The sequence below is a fragment of the Haemorhous mexicanus genome, chromosome 9 (assembly GCF_027477595.1).
Source record: "Haemorhous mexicanus isolate bHaeMex1 chromosome 9, bHaeMex1.pri, whole genome shotgun sequence".
In the NCBI taxonomy this organism is placed as follows: domain Eukaryota; kingdom Metazoa; phylum Chordata; class Aves; order Passeriformes; family Fringillidae; genus Haemorhous; species Haemorhous mexicanus.
Genome location: NC_082349.1, coordinates 18,561,967 through 18,585,568, shown reverse-complemented (window position 1 = coordinate 18,585,568; position 23,602 = coordinate 18,561,967). Strand labels below are relative to the sequence as shown.

Sequence of the window (23,602 nt, the reverse complement as noted above, 5' to 3'; positions counted from 1 at the left end):
AGAAACTAGAGCGGGTTGATTGATGGGAAAAATAAGAGCCTTGAATATGTACCTGAAAGGTGATTTATATATATTTTTATATAAACACACACACACATATATATATATGACTATACATATGTAGCCAAAATTACAAAATAATGCCCATAAAGATAAATGAAATGAGTACCCTGCTTTTGAAATCGTTCTCCTGCAGAAACCAGCAGGAAAGCAGTGTAGCCTGGTGTGTGCAAATAGACCTAGAAGCCATGTACAGAGAAAATGTAGCATGGCTATCAAAAAACATTTCCTTTCAGTGAACCCAGTACAGCTCTAGCCAGTGGGGATGATATAAAGCAACAGAGCAATCTCCAGGCAGGAAAGCCCTTGCCTGGGAGATGTAAATTAACTTGGCCAAGACACAGCAAGCAGCAGTCACCCTAGGAGGACTGGAGAGCTGTCTGGGGAGGCCTTCTTGCCTCTGACTGTTGCAGCACAGCTCCATGGAGCTGAAATGGCTCCGATAATTTCTCAGCATTTTATACCACTGGAAAGAAAGGGCTAGGCCCACAAGAGGTAACTTGCACTTTCTGAACTACTCAAGAATATTTCAGATTAAGTAGATCTTTTGTCTGTTTTGGGATCAGTTGTCACCACCGTGTTGTTCTGTATCAGCTCATCTGAGTTGCTTTCAATGTACACCCCTTTCACATTATTGCATGAGGCTTGAAATGTTGGAAAAATATAGCTGACTTTAATATTAATGGCTGATTCATAACCTTGTTTGTAATATTAGAGGTTCCTTTACTAAATCAGGATAATACCATGAAGTTTATTAATGATCACAGGTCAAACCAATCTTTTAAATCATTGGAAATCAAAGATAAAGTGATCAACATGGGGCTGGTCTTCTCTAATTGGAGAAAGAGGAACATTCTGAACCAGAACAGTACAGCATGCAATTGTGCAGCCTGTTACCAAAAAAAGAACCATCTCACTGCATCTTACAGAGGCATTTACATAGATAATGTAGATTTCGTATGACTACTTTTAGATTATCTGATAGTAAGAGCTGTACAAATATTCACATTCTCCTAAAAGACACTGATAAAAAATTTTTAAAAAAGGCATCACTAATTACTGCATTATTAAGGATTTATTTTATTTCTTCAATTTAGGTGGAAAATAGTAAGAGCAGGGAGCCTTGGTGCTTCCCACCAACTGGAAACTCTTTAACAATCATTATTCAGGAGATAACTTACCTGGTTACTCCAAGAAAATGCAATTCATTTTACCTCTTCATCAATTTGCCGTGATGCATTCTTCTGTTTCACAGTTTATTGCTTGCTGTTTTACTAGAGCAACACTTATTACAGTCTTGATGCTCTAGTTGTTAAAAATGACCACTATGGTAAAAACTGTTTCTTATTCCCCTACCTTCCTCCACTGCCTTGCTGTCTCCCTTCCTGTTTACAATATATACAAAAGATTTGAGGAGATGGAGGGATTTTCTGTCTCAACATGTTTTATTTTAGAAATCTCAGGATCATTTAATGTCCTATTTTTTTATGAAGGTCTTGGACTATAGAGGAGAGCAGTGGAAACTTTCTCAGACTTCAGCTTAAGAGGTGGTGATTTTTCCATTTTTAAGAAAGAGACCTTTTTCCCCATGTGTTTGCCAGGGTCAGAGTTATGCAGAACATAATAATTACCTTCAAGGTTTCAGTACATTCCTTTCTGTTTTTACTTCTCATTGTCCTTTGTTGTGTTATGACATCATGTGGCTGTCCCATCATGTGTCACACATATGATAACATAAATCCATTTGCCTTCAGTTGTTCAAAGAACCCCTTGATGAAAACTGCATCTGCGAGTCCTGCTCTAGGAAGCAAGAGCCAAACCCACTCCCTTTTGCTCTTCTTGTTTAGATGCTTGTCATTTCTCTCTATTTAAATTCTTACCACCAAAGAAGGCAGGACCAGTTTAGACCTTTGGTTAGAGATGAACACAGACCTGTTTCGTTTTCTTTTTCTGGAGCTGCAGTGAGGTGGTGCTGCTCACTCTGCTCCAACCTCCCTGGTAGAGAGGGAGGAAAAACTCCAGCGGGGGAAAGGATGATGAATGGGTGTGATGAGAAATCCAAGGAAAACAAATCAAATAAATAAATTCACACACACAATACTGAGCTAGGCTTTTCAGGTTTTAGTTTTTATCAAATGCAACTCTCTTTTAAGTATTCCACATTTCTTGAATGCAAAACTTAAACATTTGCCCCGTAGAGAGGCTCAGAACAATAGCTTTGCTTTCCCTAATAAAATCTCTCTTCTGAGATTGACTCTGGAGCTAGCAGTGAGGTCAGTGTTTCATTTCATATAAGTCAGCTCATGCTGACAAGGGTCTGGCCTTCTTAGTGATGGGCCGTTTGCTGCTCAGAAGTGTGAGGAATGGCTTTCTGAAATATCGATAGCTCGCCTTCGCTGGAGTTCATGATCAAATTTAGCTGGCAAGTATCAATGTGCTACAGCCAGACTGCAGGGCTGAGATGCTCAGGCTTGGGCCAGCTGCTAAGGTCTGCTTCCTAAATCAGAGGCTAACTCTTCCATTAGTGTAAATCAGTGGTTTATAACGATGTCAAATGACATTTGTGTCAGAGTGGCCCAGACTACAGCCCGGACTTGGGATTTGAAAAAGAATAGAAAAATTAGGCTGCAGCCATTAGAATTCTTTTTTCATTTGGTTTTGTTGTGCATATTTGTAAATGTGCCTATACGCACATGCACACACATGCATTTTGTTCCCATGGACTTGTGGCCATGTGGCTGCCATTTAACATAGACCTAAGAGCACAGAATCTTCCTCCTGGTGTGGTTTGATTGACATGTGCAAAGATCTCACAAAAAGGCTCTGGGATCCCGCTTTTCATCCATAAAAGGAAAGCAGGCAAGCTTCATCCCTGGCTAAACCCTTTGCACAATATACATCAATAATGAGGCAGCATCTATTTATACATTGCTCACTGGAAATGACTGAATTCAGACAGAAGTTGGTGAGGCAGCCTGAGCTCCACCAGCCTCCATGGAGTCTATTGTTAGTACCCAGGATGACTCCTCAGGCAAATGGAGAAGAGAGGCACGATTTGGAGCCTACCATGCCACGGGAGGAATACCAGCTTCCACACTTGGCAGGTGGTGTCTCCTCTCAGAGAATGCCTTCTCTGGCTTTGCCAGAACCCAGCAGTCATGGAGGAGAAACACAGGAGAAATGGTCACAAGAGTGTAGCCCTGCTGCTGCTCCCCGGGAAGTGGAATGCTGACTTAGGTTTACCCACAGGGTGAGAGCTCCCTGCCTTTTTTTCATGGGCAAAGGACATGTCCAAGAGGGAATGGGAGGAAGGCAGTTCTACCTTCATATACACTGGTGCCATCTTGCCATATTGTTGCAGAAGGTTTTCAACAATATTTCTTTAGCTAGAAAAAGAAGGATGCAGTAAAAAAGCCCCATTCAGAGTTATGGCATTGGTTAGGTACGTCTGTGTGCCGATTGTCCACCAACACATGTCTGTGATGATGAAAACTGGCTTGTCTGTGAGATATTTATCACAAATAAGGTACTTAGAACTCCTCAGCAGAGCACAATCCAGACAGTGCTTTTGCTCCATATCCTTCTTCACTCCTGCTTTCCTCTGTGGCTCTTGTGTACTTTGCCCATATGCTCTGAAGCTATTTTGTTTTCAGTTTTATGTATGTTTTATGTAAATTAGAAGAATCAAGCTCCTCTGCTTGCTAAATTATAAATTGAGTGGAAATTGGCCGACTCTCTTTAGACTATATAAGTTATACAAGATGTAAGTAATCAAGCTCAGTAGGCTGGGCTGGGGAGGGAAAACACGTCAATAGCGTGGGCCACGTGAGCTGTGTCCGTGTGTCTCCGTGCACTGCTGCTTGCCTTTGCAGCCTCAAATTTCTCTTTGCTCTAAAGTGCCAATCCAACTCCTTTCAGACCATTCTCCAAGATGCAGGTTTATTGCCTCCTTTGGTAGTTTGCTCGGTATTTTCAGTCCGCCTTGTATAAATGAACTGCTCTTAAATGCCTGTTTCCACTCTCTTGCTTTAGGATCAGAGTAGATTCAGATTGCCTCCTCTGGGAGCACTGATTCATTTTCCTTCCCTTCTTCCCCTGTAAGTTAAAATGCCTGTTGATTTTAGTGTCTGTCTCCTTGGCTTACTCCCTGCTTTGGCTCTATTTCCCCTACCCCACACTGCTTTTCATATGCCCGAATCTTGCCCTGGGTTATCTTTTCCTTAGTAGCCCACTGCAACCTCACAGGATAGGACTGTGGTGCAAGAGCAGGAGCCTGGCACTGGCTGCCAGCCTGTGAAACACTGCCAGGAGAGCAGGGAAGTTGGTTCGTGTCTTGGGTCTTGGTGAGATAGCGGAGAATCTTCTGCAGGGCAGAAAAGACAGTCTCACTGTAGCCTGTTAGGGCACCAGTAAGACCAAGCTTTTAGAAAAAGGGGCCTAAAATCAGACACTTTGGCCTGTCTTTACACAGCCAGGTAGGACCAGTGTTATTATAATAACACTGGTCCTACCTGGACCTAGCAGATGTAAGTACCCCGAAGAGATGAGACTGATTGCAGTCTCAGCACAGACAGGCATTGGCTGCACCAGCATGCACATGCTGCCAGAGTGACCAGAGCAGCCTTGTGCTGTGGCCAGCAGCCCATCCACCCCAGCAGCACCAAGCTGCATCCGGGCAGAGCTCGGGGTAGCTCTGCTCTCTGTCTTTTAGCTCCATGCCAGGCAGCCAACAGAGAAAAACATCTTCAGAGAGGCTGTGTAGTGCAGTTCTTATCAACTGACCAACATTTTATGGAGATTGAATCCCATTGCCATGGAAAATCCAGGTTAGAAATTTATTGCTTGGAAGGGGATGGGATTATGGGCGCTGGGTGGGCTCTGCAGGTATGGTTTTGGGCACAGACCTTGAGCAGACAGCCTGTTCCCAGGTTCTGCACAGTCCTGTGTGCTCTGCTGACTCTGGCAGGGTTGAAGCATGTGCTCGACAAAAAGGGATCCCAAATGAGCAGTCAGATGGCTTTCAGGAGTCTCAGGTTAGGACTTACAGGGCTCAAAGGGGACCCTCTCTGCTCAGGCTGTGCCCTGCAGTTGTTTGAGTTCGGGCTCTCTTTCACTGAGTTTATAAAATACATACTTTTTCTTTTAATTCATTAAATACTTTGATTCAGTGATATACCTTCAGAATGTGGTTTGTTCTGTGCAGTCAAATGTTTACTGAGGATGATAAAATATATCCAACCTGCCTTTTTAGAGCTGCTTCTTTTACTTCAAAGGGTAGGCATAACCTTTTTTTTCCTGGTGTGATTTTTACTGAACCTCTGCCTACTTTATTTATCAGGCCACATATAAATTTATTACCACTTGTGTTTCCAAATAAAAGACTCATAGGTTGGTAAGTACTCTATAAGTTGAGCTGCTATTCCTTGAAACTCATAAAAGGATGATTTTGATCCATGGAATCTCTAATTAAGGCTGCTTTTCAATACCCAAAAATTAAGTTAACAGTAATTAATGTAGCCAGCCTGGAACCTTAGGAAACTACTGCCAGCAAGTGTCTTTTGGTGCACTCAAGAGGATGCAGTTTGATTGTTGGCACCAACAGACAGGTTGGGAATTGTAAACATGGTAATTAGCAGTAAGTTTCTGGATCTCAACTTGCCAGACTGGCAGTCTGATTCTTGGAGTAGTTGTCACATGGGAGGAGGGAAAAACAAAGTAAGGGAATTAGAGCAACCTTGCATTGCTCCACCAACATATGCCACTGGACCAATGTTTTTCTTGGCAAAGATCTCTGACAAGGCGCCTAAAAGCAGCATTGCAGCTCTACTGCAAACTGTGAGCCTCACTGCAGGCATCAACCAAGCAACTGTCTCTGGTTCTTCTCTTTAAACTACGATTGTTGCTCCATGGTAAGGAATTTCAGAGTCTGAGATCCTTCCACTCCACCTCTGTGGTGGAGCACAGTTTTGATAAGGTTATCAACAATAATGGGATTAAAAGAGTTAAAATCCAGCTTTTGCGGTAATCCCGGAGTATTCTATTGTTGAGCTATCAAAGATTAAGGTTATAGTAACCTTATTAATCCTTGGTGTAGTGTAAATAAAAAGGAAATGTCAACCTTAATTCCACCATGAAATTAAATCTTCACTTCTCTAAGTGATGATTCCAACGCAGCTTACTGCAGCCAGTGTGGTTTATGAAAATGCGTAACCCATGTGAATTTAAGAAATCCAATCTGAGAGACAAAGGGGTGAAAAAACATGGCACTTGTTTTGTTTAAAATGAAAAAAAAATAGTGTTTATTCAGCCTGTATGTCTGCAGAAATTGTACCTAGGGCCAAAAAAGTATGTAAAGAATTAGGAAGGTACTGAATGCTCAAGGTGTATGTCCCTGTGAGGCAGAGGCTGCAGCTGCCAGCCCACAGCAGAACAGCCATCCCTGTGCCAGAGAGCAGCCACAGCACTGCTGGTCCTGCCCCATTCCTGTCCCCTGCTTGCAGGACACGGTGTGGCCTTGTTGGTGCTGCCTCAGCAGCAGGGACATGGTGCCCTGACACAAGAGCTTAACCAAGCATTGATCCACTTGTGCTTTCAGTGCCAGAGACAACGTGATGAAAACCAAAAAATGTCAGAAATGGAACCGTTGCTGAACCTTCTGCAAATAGCAAGCCTTCACAGGTGCTGGTGTGAAGGGCACATGTTTTCCTGGATAAGGTGATTTCCAGAGGGGTGGGAGTTGCCTTTTTTGGCAGTGGATGGTTTCCTCCTCACTTGCGCTGGGCACAGTCCCTGCTCACCCTGCCCACCGAGGTTGAACCTATAAGTAGGTCTGAAACTGCCCTCTGGGACCAACTACCTGAAAAGAGGGAAAGACAGACAGACTGAGCTTTGCTTAAAAGTCAGTGGGATCTGGCTCAGGTAGATCTGTGTTTCTTTGTGGGGAATTACAGTTAGCAGAAGTGGGCTGAGTACCCTTTGTTATGCTTTTCTGACTTGGAGGAGAAAAAAAGTAGTGGTAAAATGGGGTGATTCAGAGTGATTCTGCATATTAAGTATCTCAATCACTCACTCTGAGTCTAGGAGAGTGGTAGTTAAATATCAAGGACCTGCCTATAGCAGGAACTGAGCTCTCTGTAGGGCAAAAGGCATTGTGAGAGAATAAGAGATGGTTTTAGAGGGGCTGTTCCCAGGGAAAGGGGCTTTGTCACCTCAGGAAAACCCATCTGCCCCATGGTTTCTGCATGTCCTGGAAATTACTGGGTTTGTGGACTGATAGAGCTGGAGAGTGGGCATGTTCTGCATCTTCGTATTGTTTGCTCCAGTTCTCATAGACTCTGATAAAGTTGCGTAATGAAACTCGGGCTCATAAAAGAACTCATTTTAAGATGGGTTTTTTCCCTTCTTCACTCACTGAATCATGCTCTTCTCTGGTGTGAATTGTCCCAGCTCCAGCGCGTGCCCCGGTTCAGATGTGCCCGCTGGGTCCTGGGCTGTCTCCATCCCCTCTGCAGCTGCAATTGCTGCCACCAACACAAATTGGCTCGCTCTGGCTCTTCTTGTCTTTCCGCAGCGTAGGAACAGATAATGGGCCCATGGGGTTGCTCAGAAATATTGCTGGTTTCCAGTGCTAGCATAATGGTCCCTTCTAGGTAGTATCCCTTTCCTGGACAATTTCCCAGTAAAATAGTAAATGGCAACTGCAGAGCAGTAAAGGCGATGGCATATTTGTTTGACTGACATTTCAGAGCCTGCAGAGCAAATGCAATTAGGATCCACAGTGTGCTGCAGTTTCCTTCCTTCATTTCCCTGCCTTGGAAGAACTACTGTTAGGATCAGCTGGAGTTTGGTCCCTGCTACCTTAGAGTGGTGGAGATGCTCCAGGGATGGAAGGCAGCGTGTTCCCAAGCCTGTGTGAGCACCCTTTGGATTGGGACCAGTCAGCACCTCAGAGGGCTCGGCTGGGACAGGAGCTGCTGCCACTCTCCTGCTGGCACTGCAGCCCCAGGCAATAGTGACTTCGTTAGTGGGTGGGCGCTTCCCCTGGACTGTGTGTCAGCACAGCTGATACCAGGGTGGCTCTAACCCTGGTGGCACTAACCCTGACCTTCTCACTGGGCAGAAATCTCTGTCCATGCCCACAGGTCTGTGCAGGGCAAAGCACCACTGGGTTTGGGCTACCCTGGCCTTCACCAGGGGCGGCCGATGGTTTATTTGGAATATTGCAGGATCGACAGTTGGTGCGCTGTGAGCACTTTGATACAGACTCGGCAGCAGAAAGAAATGTGAAAAAACTGGTGATAATTATTCAGACTTGCCTGAAGGAGGTAATTGAAAACAAATTGCTACTAAGAGCCACGGCCATGGTTAATTGTGGTGAAGCACTGTGGGCCACTCACCTGAAGGAAAAGACTGTTAGAGGACAAATGGGGATCAAAATTGTTTCTGCCCTGGTGGAGAAAGAGGGTCTCAGTGATGTATTTTCATTTGTAGGGTTATTCTGTATCTCCTAGATTCTGACATGAAAATCCAAGCCTGCAGAGCAATGCTTTAACGGCTGGAAATAATGCAGCCAGTGATGGCAGGAGCAGCTGTGGCTTGCCATGGTGGCAGGGGGATGGCCAGGCTGTGTGGCATCCCTTGTGCCACAGGCAGGTCCGAGCTGACCCCCACAGGAGAGGCACAGGCAGCTGTCACGTCCCCTCTCAGCAGGATGGAGTCTGCAGTGTGCGCAGAGCCACCACCCTCCAGCCTGCTCCAGCTGTGAGTTTTACCTTTCATGTGGAACATTGCTGCCATGCACTGTTTTATTTGTTAGCAAATTTAAACATTGCAATGTCTGCTGTTCCTGGTGCTTCTTGGCTGTCTGGAGTCAGGCAGATGCTGATGCCTGTGTGAACTGATGAAGTGTTTAGCACTGTGTGTCCTCTGGGCACAGGGTCAGGGAAAGCCAGGACATGGGGTGGCATGCATGGATCTGCTGTCTGGGGGTGACAGGAGGGGGGTCTGCCCTTGCCGGGCAGTGGCTCCCCAGGACAAAACCTCTTTGTCTCTCAGAGAAGCTCTTTCCAAAATGCTATTGCAAGGATTCAGGAGATGAAAACAACGATGAAAAGGATGATCCAATTTTTACTAAATTTCACTTTTTCTAGATATTTTGATTCAGAGCTCCTGCAGGGTAAAAAAAATAATAAAATTCTGTAGCTTCCTGTATTTGGTGACATCATACCAGCCTCTTTCAGGACAGATCCTTGCTCCAGGTTCTTGCATATTTGCTTTGTGCTCAGGGAACCAAGTATAGGAGCACACTACAGCCTGTGCTACTCTGTTTGCTTCCTGTGCCAAGGTATGAGTTGGGAAAAGACAAGGTATGAGTTGGGAAAAATGGAAACCAAAGTTTCTTAAAGCAGTCTAAATGCAGGGCAACCCTGCTGAGTTTGTGATGTTACATGAGCAATGGCTGAAACAGCTCTGAGGGTTGGGCCACCCCAATTGGAGCCTCAATTGCAGCATTTCAAAAGGGACACTAAAGCATACACATGTAGCACAAGTATTAGAATATGAAAACCCCCATCTAATCTGAGATATGGCAAGAGCCATCACCTGGCTCTCTTTGGAAGAGAGAGATCTGTGATCCTTTGATAGTTCAACATACCCTTATACAGAAAACCAAAACATGCTGATCTGACTTATTCTTCTTATTATTATTATTGACAGCTTTTGGGAAGTTTGGTATTTTAGTCATTTCTCTTCCTTTACAACAAAATATCCCAGTGCTGTCAATGTAGAAAAGCCTGTCCCCAACCAGTGAGACTGGTGTGACAGTGTTAGGGACATGCAATCATGCTCCCCTCTGTGGGAGTCTTGCCTGCACGAGAGCTGCAGGCTGTCAGGCTTTCCCCAGTGGAATGGCAGCTCTGCTGCACAGGGTACATGAGCAATTGCTCTTGTTTTTAACATGTGGGATCATGAGTTGCTCTTCCACTTGGGGTTGAAAAATTCTGTTGAAAATACAGGAGGCTGACTGAGAAATCAGGGAGTAAACTACCTGGATGCTCCAAATTTAGATGTCATGACTGTTAAGGGATATAAAATTGATTACTCTTTTTTCAAGCCAAAAGATACTCTGTTGATATGATGCAATTTGAACATGTTTTTTTTAAGAATACAGCTGTGTTTTACAGTCAGGTGTGCACCTGTATGCGCAGGCACACGTGAATGGAATAACTGCAGCATTCCAGCACTGCCTGGAGTTAGGTGCTGTAGGAAGCTGGCAGTATGAAATGTACTATGAGCTCCCCAGGGTCAAGCACAGTACCTTTACAATAGCATGGAAGTCTGAGTGGTGCTGGGTGAGAATGTTTTCCCCTACATAAATGTGCAGGTAGTAAATAGAATTTCACAATCCCCTTATTTTCCTTCATTTCCTTTTATTTCTTTAAGCAGAAGGGAAAAAGGGGGGGGAAATGGGTTTCCTATGGAAGAAAAAAATCTTGGCAGGACAACAGCTCTATGCATGCTCTAAAGGTTAATGGATACAAGGAGCTGCTGAGCACAAGGTGTGTGTGGTGGGTGGAGGGGTTCACAGAAGGCCAGGTGGGGTCACCTGGAGCCAGGACATTTGGGAGCCCAGGGAGCTTCAGTGGTCAGGGTGGTGGATTATTGTCGTGTACAGACACAACCGAATCCCGCAGAAAACAACAGATAACCACATGCTCAAGGCCAATGCCATGCTTGGCTTTGTCCCATGCCGCGCTACTCGGGGTGTGGTGCTGGGTGTCGGCGCTGCTCTGCCTTAGTGTGGCTCTGCCCGGAGGCACAGGGAGGGGTGCCTGGGGACAGCCAGCGCTCCAGCAGCCCTGCTCGCTGCTGGGGAGCGGGTCTGCGCCGGTCCGGGCCCGGCCGGGCCGGGGGAGCAGCCGGGGCTCCGCGGGCTGTGCGCGGCTCCCGCAGCCAGCGGCGGCTCCGCCCTGCCCGGCCCGCGGGATGCGGCTCCACGGCATCAGCGCGGCCCCGGCCCTCGGCCTTGGATTTCCTCTGGCATATGCATGAAGTACAGTGTGCTCTCAAAGGGTTTCCATGGAAGGAAACTGAGGAAGCCAGGAAATTATTTTCTATGGTAAATATTTATACTTACGTTATTTAGATGAATGCAATCTTAAAAGTTGAAGGATTTTTTTCTTCCCCCGAGAAATTTGGTATTACCTTTAGAATATGAGAGCAGGAACTCACTGTAAAGCATAAGAGAGAGGTCTTGGTTAAAGAAACTGCAGCTAAGGACCTCTTGCTTTAGGAACTTCCAATCTTTCTACTGATGGATTCCAAATAGCTACTCTGAAGCTCTGTGAGACTGAGTATGATTTCCAGAGGATATGTCCATACAATGATTTGAGCCTGTCTTGTTCACAAGACAAAAGTTTTTGTTGCATTAAACAAATCTCTGCAGTTCTCGGGGTTCACTTGCTGCTCAGTGAAAAGCTGGGGACACCAGATTGCCAAGTGGGTGAGGAAAGGTAGAGGGAATTGGTCTGATGAGCTGAGGAGTCACAACCCAGTACTGAAACCCATGCTGTACCCTCTCTGCCTGCGCTGTTCTCCCAGGCAGGATTCAAGCCTCTGATAACTCAGTTTTCCTGCCCAATTACATGAAATGAGATCAGGAAAAAAACTGTTTACTACAGCGTGTTCTAGTTTTTGGATCCAAACAGATTGCTGTACATTGGGTGTGAAACTCCCTAATGTTTTAGAAATTATGCTGGAACGTCTCTGACTGACAGCTCTGAGCAAAGCACTTTCTGAGGTTATGTAAATGCCTAAAAAGAAATCTAACCCCAAATCTTAGTTGTGTAGCAGATTTGAGGCCTGTGAATTCTAGGCACTGCCAGATTTTAAAGCCCTGCTGCCACCTTACCTTACATAAATACTCATAAATACTTACAGTAAATGTCCTAAAAAGATCTTTGGTTGCTCAAGTGAGCTAGAAGAAAGCATTGCAGGGCTGCCCCATCTCTACTGGTCACAAGGAACATGCAGTTCTTCCCAGGGCTGCTTCAGCAAGAGTCGGGAGCCTGCCCCCCTTCATGTCCAGATAGAGCTGTACATACCAGGGATCACATCCCAGGCAGAGGAGGGAAGTTATTTTCATTTATGATGGCCAGTAACAGGGGAAAGAGACCTTTCCTTCTGTGTCTGTGCTCTAGCATGACGCAGAAACAATTTTAAGGCATGTTTATAAATTCCACCCGGGTGTTGCAGCCCTTGCTATGAATCTCAAAAGTGTATTCGAGATTTATTAATATTGGGCTGCTTCTGACACAAGGGATGTGGGGCACAAAGAGCAGCAGCTTCTGTGCTATAAGGAAACACAACAAACATGTCAGTACACTTGTAATTTTATGTCTCTAAATGTTGTTATCCAAATGCCATCCTACTTGGAACTATTCTGTGTGCATTAAATCTTAGGTCCAGAACCCAATCTCATATTAAAAAGGTGAAAGTAGCATTATAGTCTCTCTAATGTTTTTGTGAGAACCCTTGTTAGCTCTTATTGCCTTGTCCTTTGTGTGACTTAAGGCTGAAACCCAAGAGTTTACTGCATTTTGAAAAGTTCAGAAAGATGTGCTTAAGTTAATAGAAGTCTTTCTTTTCAGGGTTTGAATAGGAATGTAAAAACAAGGGGATTGAATAATTGCAAAGTTGACAGAACACACTAAATGATGGCTGTGATTAATTTTGTAGAATTGTTCGTGAATAATTGGCAAAATGTTTTCAGTATGTGGCAACTTCTAGAATGAGCTGACTCATTATTGCATTTAAGGAGTGGTACCTAGAGTTGTGATCTGATGCCTATTCAAAATTGCAATTGATTCATTTTTTTGGAGAGATTGAATTAGGGTCCTAAAGGACCTGTGACATTTTTCAAATAAAATACCTGCTGTTTCCTTACTTCTTTGCTGCTTATCCCAGGCTAGGTAAGAAATCAGCACTAAATTACAGCATTACCCACTTATCCTCTCCTGAAGGGAGCAGAGGAGAGGAACAGAACACCTGAGCAAAGGGAAAAGATAGAGGAGGAACAGGGCAGAAAGGAATGGCTGGAAATAGCAGACAAAGATAAGAAATGGGAGAAAAACAGGAAGGAGAGAGAAGCAAAAGGAGACAAGGGAATGAAAAGTCAGAGCGTGGGGCTCCCGTGCCCATGGCTGCCCTAATGAGCTGCTGCTGGTCACAGGCCCTGTCTGGTGTACATCCACCTTCAGCTGGCCCGAGGTCCACAAGGGGCATGAGTAAGCACCAGTTCCCAGCTAAATCTCAGCAGGTTTACTGTTTACCAAACCGTGACAAAAGATGAAGTTATGTTCTATCTGGCCACACACTGGGCTCTTGTTATTTTATTTTTTTTTCCTAAGAGGAAAGCTAGCTGATGTTTCTTGCTACTGTCAAAAAGCAAAAAAAAGTCAGTGATTGTGATTTAGAGGAGCTAAGTATTTAAAATAAAATATACATTCATATAAAGTGATTTCATATAAAGATTCTGTGATAACCAGATGACTCAAATCAGTGCATCCTCATCAAAGGCCAAAGATTATTTTGTAAGGTGTTTATACACTGTCCCTGCTCTCATTGTACCCTCTTACAGATTTACAGATGGGGACAATGAAAGCAATGTGTTCCATGCAATTACTTGCTGATGCCTTATAAAAAACCAAAGCCCAATAAACTTCAATATGGAGTAAACTAATCGTGTCCTTGTGAAAGAGCAGCCTGAGGAGTTGTGTCCTACTACTGATAGTAAAAGCAGACCTGTCAGTGAGATTCAGCCTTCATAAAAAGCTAGGTTAAGATAAGATTTGAAAGAGTTTGGCTTGGCATTTCCAACCAGTTGAGAATGAATTCTGGACTTGGGTTGGCCAGAGTTAAGAGCATGTCTTCTGTAAATCTTTATTTTGCGCTTTGGAGAGACCAGTACACTTGGCTTCTGGTAATCAGAAATATTGCCTGCCCTCGAGATCTGATAAAAGCTCTGCTCACAATTTGTGCTTTGATTTCCTCATCATCAATGCAATTTTAAAATCATGTTTAAGAGGAAGTCCATGCATTCCTCACGGAGCAGGAATAGCCCATTGGGTCTGAGCAGGAAGGGTTAACGTCCTAGACACAGCACTTTGTACAAACCAAAGAATATAAAGAATATTCCAGGAAAGCCATAAAGAGAGATGATGCAGTAATTGTTTCTGGGATGTTAAAAATACTGTTGTGCTTCCAAGTTGCTGAGTGAGCCTGACTGCAGTGCCTGGCTCAGGGTGACTCTGGGGATGGCACTTCCACAGATACCAGCAATGCAGGGGAGTCCCAAGCGGGTCCTGAAACTTTAACATGTGATGAGGCCAGTAGGTAGTTTGGTGCAGTGATAATGATTTATTTAATGCAACTAATGTATGTAAAGATGCATCTGAGACAGTGTGGAGTCTGCCAAGAGCACTTTCTTGGACACCACAGTGATCAATCCAGGTTGGAGGTTGAAGGCTTGAGTACAGGTCTGTGGGATCAAGCTACTAATTTTTAGTGGGTTTGAGCTGTTCTTAAATAAACTCTCATTAGTTAGGGTGGCACCACTAAGTCTACTTCCTACTGAGCAATTGGAAGACAGAAAGAGCATCTACAACAGTAATAGTTTTACACAAATTGATTTAATGTCTGGAATAATAGGAAGCTTACAGAGCTTGGGTAAGGGATGAAGGAGGTGGACAGAAAGAGGTGGAAACAGAGAGGAAGAAAGCTCAGCTGGCTGCAGACAAAGGAGAAATGTGTCTTCTCTGTTTTCTCCTGCCAGCTGAAGCACACGGTGTTGCACACAGGAGCAGGGAATGCTTGTGGCACACCTATGATGCCTTTCTTGACATTGTGACCTGTTTAGTGACAGGTGAACAGCCCCTGGGTGAAGTGGATGTGCTGCCTTTTTACACTCTTTCAATGTCTTACTCCACAACTGGGACCCACCTCAGGGTCCTTCAGGCTATGGTTTACTGAATGGTCTGCTAAGGGGCTTAATTACAGTCTCAAATTCCCAGAGGTTTGTCTAGTCTGTCTAAAATATTTATATCTGCAACAATTCAGACCTGTTTATGTCTCTTTTTTTGCCTGCTGGGTAAAAAGTTTGGCTTTTACAATGTGTCTGTATACAGGGTTTTAGTAGCTTGGATTGCTTTTATATGTTTATAATGAAAGTAACAGCCCCTTAAAAATTGGATTATTGATCATGGGAAGACAGTAGGTATTTTTAATCTTAGAGGCAAGACTACAAATAAATCAAATTATATGAAGTGTTTTATTTAAAGGCTTTTGATTTTTTTAGAACTGCTACATCTGGTGTTTGCATAAATGGAATAATTCTGTTTGCTCATACGAGGGTTCAGAGGAAGCCATGGTAGGTGTTAGTGCTTCTCACTCAGTAAAGTGCACTGATGTCAATAAGTCAAAATTAAACTCTTCCCAAATTGCAAAAAAACACTGAAAGATTAAAAAGTGAGGATTTGGACTGGTGTAAAAATCCCATTTCAGCTGATAAATTATCCACAGGAGTTGTGATCTCTTTGCACAGATGCACATGATGCACTGAAAATGTGGGATACCATCATGTGCACCTATACGTACACCCATACATACAGACAATGTGTAGTTGAGCATGTGTGTAAGTGTGGGGATGTATATTTCTAAACCTAAATACCTTCATACATACTGCACTGTCACGAGGCACCAAGGGCTGCTTTTGGCCCTGCAGTCTGTGCCACTTCTGTGCATGTCCTGTCCAGTATCTGTAGCAGTCTCTCCGACTGTCCTGCTTGGAATGCAGCTCTTCCCACCCTAGTGATGATGAACTGCAGCACAAACACCCTCCCTGTCCTTGTTATGACCAGGTGTCTAAATCTGGGGGTTTGTTTGCATGTTCCAGATGTTTGCTCTGCCAGATTTGACCACAGGAATGTGAGGCCAGTGGGCTGAGCCTCATGAAGCAGAGGAGCATTTAGCCTGGAGTTTGCATCTTCCATCATTTCCAAAGGCGAGGCAGAAAACTGGTTTCTCCCTGGGAGAAGTCAACCAAAGAGGAACTGTGCCTTCAAGGAGGTGGGACTGTGTGAATGCCAATGGTCTTTGTCATTACCCAGCTCTCTTCAAGCTGGCTGAGGAGCTGACAGGATCTGTCGATTCAATCTTGCCTTCCAAAGACAGGAACAAAATCAGCACTGCAACGTTTTGGCAAAGCAAAATGTTTTTGTTTGCTGGCAAGGGTTTAACTCACGTGCAGCCCTGCTGCCCTCTTAGGATGTCAAAGAAAGAGGCTTTGCAAGTCAAATGCTGCCTGCCTCACCAGCCTGTCTTACCCCAGTGATGAAGTGCTCCAGCATCAGAAGTCACCTTCTGTGTTCAGCTGAGCTCAACTGGAGTCGTGCTCTCTGGCTGGGCTGTTAAGTGGCTCTGAAGATGTTACAGGTGCAGAGCTGTGCTGCTGTATTTCAAGTGATCATAAAAACTCACTGGATAAATTGGAAAAGTGTGACTTTTCATTGTAGCAAGCTTGGACTGGATAAGCAACTCCATCATTGTGCTAAGGCAGCAGATGCAGTCAGTGTTTGGAGGAAATGGCTCATGACCTGATGATGCTTTCCAAGAGATTCAATGAGGAAAAAAAGATGCTGGAGGCTCCTCATGTCAGAGTACCGCTGGTGGGACAGGCAAGGGAAGCAGAAGGATCAGGCAGTGGGAGAGGATGAAGAGAAAGGTGCCATGCAAGCAGAAAACCACTTTCTGATGCTTCAGGCTTACTCTTGTGCTCAAAGATGTGGGACAAAAAGCAATAGCTTCAGGAAAAGCCCTTTCCTGAAGACCAGCAGAGCATGCCAGGAGGGTGCTGCAGCCATTGTCTCTGCAACCAAAGTGAGGAGTAAAGCCACAATCTGATGGGGTTGGGCCACAGGGGTCAGAGTCAATATCTAGATCACCCTGAGAGTTGGGTCTGATGCGTCCCCAGAACCAGGGAAGGCTCTCAGGCTCTCTTCCTGCATGGGGATTCACAACCAGCTGGGATGGGGTACCACTGGATGCTGGGATGGACACTCACCACAGAAGCATCACATCAAAGCTGATCCTTAGCCAAACAAACGTGGGTGGGCTGTTCCTGGGGTGTTTGGGTCGGTGAGCAGCTAGCCCTGGGAATATGTGGGCACTTGCTGGGGCAGAAAGTGTGTGCAGACATGGAGCCTGCCACTGTCAGGGCTTGGCCATCATGCTCCCACTTAGGTGCCTCACTGAGGAGCACCTTGGGCAGGTGGATGCAGCCTCTGTTCCCTCTGAGCCGCTCCTTACAGAGGGCTGTGCTGGGCAGCCCTGCTGGGGCCATGGCTGCTCCCTGGAAGGAGGAGAGAGACATCAGAGAGGGGAAGAGTGTGGACTGGGAGAAGGGAGAAGGTGATAAACCAGCTCCTCAAGGCAGGGGCTAAGGTTGATATGCTGCTGTTGTGAGCTGTGTTGCCTGACAGGACTTGCCCCATGCCGAGGGTAAGTCATCTTTCCTTTGACTCAAGAAGGTGTTGGGGGGTGTGTTTGCTAGGCTCAGAAACCAGTCACTGCTGCCCTGGGTCTTTAATTGGTCAGTTGTGGTATGTTCTGCTGTCCTGTGGTCTGCAATTTCTATTTTATTATTTACATGAACTCAGGCTCTTGCTGTCTTGGGGGAATTTCACCCAAGTAAGTGCTGGGAAAATTTAGCTTTATTCAAACATAAGCACATGCACCTTTGACATAATTTTTCACAGTATTACTTTGTTTAGGTCCTTTTTAAAGAAGTTAATAAAGCTGGCAGCACAACTCCATTGACTCTCAGCAGAAGACCTCTCTCATTCCTGAGGTCCCTTTCCTAACCAGTTTAGCACCGTTCGTTAGCATCCTGCTTTTCTCTTCAGTATTACCACACAATGTGCTTTCTTTTGTAGTACCTAAAGCTTGTGAGATAACTCAGTTTGCCTCCCAGTGGGGGAGAAGGTATCTGTAATCTGTGTTTCGTGTCTTGGGTCTCTTGAAAGGACTAGAAATCCCAAATGCAGTAACTTGTGGGTTTTCTGTCTTAGAGAATTAGGATGTCTTTGCATTACTGAGCAGGCAAACAGTGAGCAGTGCTTGATCAATAAGAGGCATTGCCAGGGGTCTGCTATAGTCTGCCACAGCTGATGGTAAGTGTTGCTATAGGCTATGGAGCTAGGAATATAAAATGTCAAATGACAGTAATAATTCATGCATCCTGGGACATATAAAACCAACAGCATGTCAATAGCTGTGGCATGCTCTGCAGAAAATATGCAGGATTTAGACGTTGCAGGAGTCTGTTTTATTTTAAACCACACTTTCCTTGGTGAAATATAGACTTTCCCTGTTTGTTAAAAGCATTTATTTTCAGTTTCATGTTGCTACTTCTCTATTAACATTCTAAGAGCCACACAGCTCAAAAGGGGCCCTGAGATTCAAAAAGCAAAATATATGTATTTACTGAAGAAAAACACATAAAATATTTATAAAACAGAGGGTGCAATACTATTTGAGATTCATGGACCATTTCAGCATTCATAAAAGCAAATATGGTTCTCGTATTGGCTTCACCTGGAATCAGACTTTACTAGAGAGGTTACCCAGGAGGGACCTGCCTTAAAATGAAACTTATTACAATCATTAATTTTACATGGAAAATCATTACATTTTACATGGAAAGCAGAATGTCTTATGAAATAAGTAAAAACTTCTCCAATATTCATCTTCTTCAAAAATACTTCAGGATAATTAATATCACTTTTCTTTTATGAAAAGATATGAAGAGGGTGAATTACTGCATCTGGGAGGGCATAGCAGGCATAAGAGGAAAGATTGTGTGCATCTGATTTGTTTTCCCCTGTGCCCCTGCTGCTTGGGAACCTAAAAGTGACAGGTGCTGTTTTACTGGCTAAGGCTCCCACAAAAATTCTTCTGATGAAACTTTAATGAGAGAAGGGTAAAAATACATTTGAGCAGCCCCATTCTTATGCTTTCAGCTGCTTGCTCCTGAGCACCTCAGCTGTGGGTCATCAGGCCTCCATTTCTGTAAATTTGCTTGAAAGTAGAAGGGCAAGACAGAAAAGTTGCATGTCCCTCATGATTATATGAATATAGGGCTTAATGTACAGATAATGCTTCTAAAAGGATGTAAAATATTAACTGAAAAAAGAGAGAAGGAAAAGCATCGCAAAGAAATCCACGGCGCATTATTTAAATCTCCCCTGTGAGAGGCTGAGGATTCAAACACATACAGTCCTCTGCTCCTCCATGTGACAGCAGCCCCTCTGCTTCAGAGTTGCACAGTCCTGGCTCTCAGTTGTCTACTTGAGATTTTTTTTTTTAAGTTATATATTAAAAAAAAAGTCTTAAAGATAATTTCCATTATTTGAAGACCATAAAGTGATTTTGGTGCAGTGGAACGTACCTATATAGACAGGCACTAATAGATATTTTGGCACATCTTGCTGAAGCTAGCTTGAGATGGGGATGATTAAAATAAATAAAAAGCAAAATTAATCCTGCGAACTGTCTGAGAACTAAGAAAAGGGATTTCTTTGTTCTGATGAGAACATCTTGGCTCGTTCTGCTCCTTTGGCTTGGTTTGGGGAGGATGTATTTAACAGTCCTCCCATGATACTTGGCAAATATAAAGCTGTCACATTGGATCCTGCTACTCTTTGTATTAAAAGAATGTCTATGGTGTTTATGTTATGGGGAAAAAAGCACTATTTCTACTTATTGTATTTTCATTGTCTCTTTTCTTATGACTGTACTGTTTGCCAGCAGCTGAGGGGCCACTTTGATGCTTGCTTTGATGCCACAGTTTATTGTGTTGCACAGTTGAGCCTATGGTTTTCCTTTCAAATCAGAGCTGGCATACTGGGTAAAAAAAAAAAAAAACAAACCAAAAATAAAGCTTTTCTATAATTATGGTTATCTCATAAAGTCTGCATTTGTTACAGCTGCTGGGGTGTTGGAAATCAGTGTTTGTAAATACCTATATATTCTGATTTGTTTTCAGCCTCAGAGATGTTTTTGTCTGTCTGTGTTCCTCACCCCTGGCCATTCATGCAAGCAGCCTTCCCTACCTGCACGCCGAGCTGCACTGCCTCGGGAAGATACCAGCCTGTTACCCAGCTTATCTGCATGGTACAACTTCACCTTGTTCCCTCTTCTCACTCTGAGGGATTAGCATCCAAAGAAAACCAAATTAGTCTTGTATCAATTCACCCAGGAAAGCGAGTAGCCAAAGCGACCAGAACGTTCCTGCTGGCAGAACTGAGTGCAGAAGGAGGCTGGCAGGGTGTGTTCTTTGTGCGCTGCCCAGCTCCACCACGCTCTCTCAGAGGCCCACGGGGACACCGTGGGTCCTGCTGTGGGGAACCAGACTCTCCTGTGCCCACAGGAAGCCTCACTTGCTGGCTCCATGCTCCGTGTGGCAGTGCCAGTTAGGATGTGTATAATACCTGCTTGGATGTGTCTGTTGCTTTTCTCCATATGTCTTGTGGTCATCTGCGAACTGATGAGGAACCATTCTGTTTCCATTTTGCTGATGGAAAAGGAGAGCCTTTGAGAGGCTGAGCGATTTGTCCAGGATTATGCAGCAAATCAATGGGAGAAAAGGGGATCAGGCCATTCCACACAGGAGTGCCTTTAACTGTCCCATGGGCTTTCTAGGGAAAGGCATGCAGGTCCCCAAAGAGGCCACTTCCAGCAGTGTTCCTCCATTATTTCTGTCAGATTATTGCTGTGAACAGTGGGGAAATGCAAAATGAATTATTCATTTCTCCTACTCCTAAAATCAATAGCTATCAAAATACAAATACAATTTAAATCAAAAGGCACTTATTGAGTGCAGATCCTACTAATTAGGTATGATTTCCCAACAATTTCTTAAATTATTTATCCAAGGGATGGGTGGAAGGCACTTTATATGTCCCAGAGCGAATATTATAAACCTCTTGTCATGATACAGAAAATGTGAAATGTAGTGCAATGCGGTGTGATTTGTAACCTTGATGAACTAATGTAATATCAATAGACATCAATCTGTGCAAAAAAAAAATCTGTCTCATCATACCATCTAACAAGATATGTCAAAAGTCAATAACCTTGTGAAATGGACACGTATCAGTGAAGGTTACAGACTTTGCTGCTAGGAATCAATTAAAAATGTAATACCCACTTGCAATGGAAATTACTACACCCTCACCAAAAAGGAGGTTTACATCATGCATGGACATTTGTCATAAGGGCAGCTCCCTTTAGGCTGGCTGCTGGCTCTAGAAGCAATTCCACTGTAATAGATGGCTTTTTGTTGTTTTTTTCTCATGCTGGTATTGCTTAGTTTAGCCCCATTATCAACAGGCAAAAAATATTTATGCCATATCCAGTTAAATATATTTTTAAAACCCATGCAGAAAAGAGCCAATGGTTTTGAAGATTTTGGTGCAAAAATTAGTGAGCAGCTCTCTTGTTAAATGAAAGATTTACAATTGTCAGTCAATAATGTAGATCAATGTTCTTCAATTTTTAATCATAAAGATTTTTCTCAAACTTCTTTGGATTTTAATTTTCAAACTTATACTCCCATCCATACAGCAGATCTTAAGGTTCCACCACACCAACCATGTGTCAAGTGAAATTCTTGGTCCCATCTTATAGATGTGATGCCCACTCACCAAATGCTTTCAAATCAGTGATTTAAAAGAAAAGTATGGAATATTATACATGTTTTCTCCTCAGTTTTTGAAACTGCTTGATAAAATATTCACCTTTTAGGCATTTTACTTTGCCAATGTCATCTGATAATAATTTTGGGGCAAGTGTTAACTTTGAGGCCAAAACTAAGTATTTGAAGGGGGAGGGAGGTCCTATGGCTTCAGAGACAGAAGTATGTGTGGGGCTGAAGTAAAATTATCAGAGTAATTCAGAGCTTAAATTTTATCTTGGTCCTTTCTTGTGTAGCCTTAATGGTGATCAGCTCCCAAGAAAGCCATCAGGAGCCCGAGCAAAAAGCTGTAGTGGTCCAAAGTGCCTGTGTGGCTCAGCTGCTGCGGGCAGCCCGCGATCGCACGGCAGCTCGGCAGTACTTCAGTGCAGTTGTGCTACCCAGGATTCAAGGCAGAGCCATAATTCAGAATTTCATGGCATTTTAAAGCACAAGTCAGAATTTTAATGGTTCTTCAACCTTCCTTATTAGTTGCACAATACGTGTCTTTCAGCCAGTGTTCTGCAAATTCCTTCCCGGTGGTCTGCAAAAGACACGGATTGAAAGTCAGAGCATTGGAGGTGAATGCCGGGTGTGTGGAAATGGATCTTGAATTGATGGGAGGAATAAGGGATTCTGAAAAAGCACTGCAATAAGATGGCATGGGATAATAGGGGTAGTAGCAAAAAGTTTAAAAAAGCATGCCATTATTAAATTTGATATATAGGATAAATTCAACCTGTTATTCAGTTATCCTGCTTGTATTTTTGTTGGTTTTAATTAATAAAAGTTTGTCTGGCAGGTATGAAAGCAAAGTTCAATTTCTGAGTGTTTGAATTAGAACTCCTAGCTGCATCAAGTGAAAACAGGCAATGCTGCATTTAATGTTTTGCATTTTCTCATTCGGTTTAAATGTGAATGAGCTATCTGGAGGGAATATCCAACATTGCAGATACTGTTTAGTGATATATTATTCTTATCTTCTTTTCTTCTAATGCCTTTCATACATGCTAAAAAAGTGTGTGATTGTATGCATGATTGTATATTAGTGACTGCAAAGGTTACCTAAATTGAGACCATGGACTAATTTTATTTTAAATGCAGGGTAGAAGCACATCTGTTTCAAACAGATTTGTGAAATGCCTTTTGTGAGTTCAAATCACATACAGTAATGACCACTTAAGTGAGCTCCTACACACACAACAAATTATTTGCAGCCTCGCTAACAAATGCATCTATAAAATATCACTTGCATTTTGGTGTTCTGAAATAGGCTCGTCCTCTCCATTGCCCTGGAAAATTCAGCCCTCTGTTATTGTGCAGAGGATACTAAAGAAAATCATGTGTTTTTCCTCACGGAGGATGTGTTAGCTGCTGTATAACTGTACTCAATAGATATTTTGTATTTTGCTTCGGTCTTCCTTTGAGAGAGGCATAACATTTTTTTGAGTTGTAACTAACACTGTTTTCTCACCATGAATCGTTACAATTTTATAAGATTCTGAATATAATTGAGGTAATAAAACCAAAGCAAACCGTGTAGATTATATCTCTGGATTGTATTCATAGGTCAGAAGTGTGTGGTTTTGCTGTACATCACACTGATTTCAGAAGGGTGTCACTTGGAAATGATCACGCATGGGAGACATCAGCCGAGGGCCAATACCTTACCTGTGAGCCTGCATCAAATGGCTCCCTTAGCCTTTTTCCACAGCTGTCCCTTCCAAAGATAAAGGGGTGTACAGCCTCCAGGTA

General features: G+C 43.6%; 1 long non-coding RNA gene across 1 annotated transcript in view; it reads left to right on the top strand.

Moving 5' to 3' along the window:
• Positions 1-23,389, top strand: part of LOC132331171 (uncharacterized) — a 28,663-nt gene extending 5,274 nt beyond the window's left edge. Inside the window, exon 3 of the long non-coding RNA XR_009487503.1 lies at positions 20,159-23,389. This is a non-coding gene — a long non-coding RNA (uncharacterized LOC132331171). The remainder of the gene's footprint in view (positions 1-20,158) is intronic.
• The last annotated feature ends 213 nt before the right edge of the window (positions 23,390-23,602 follow it).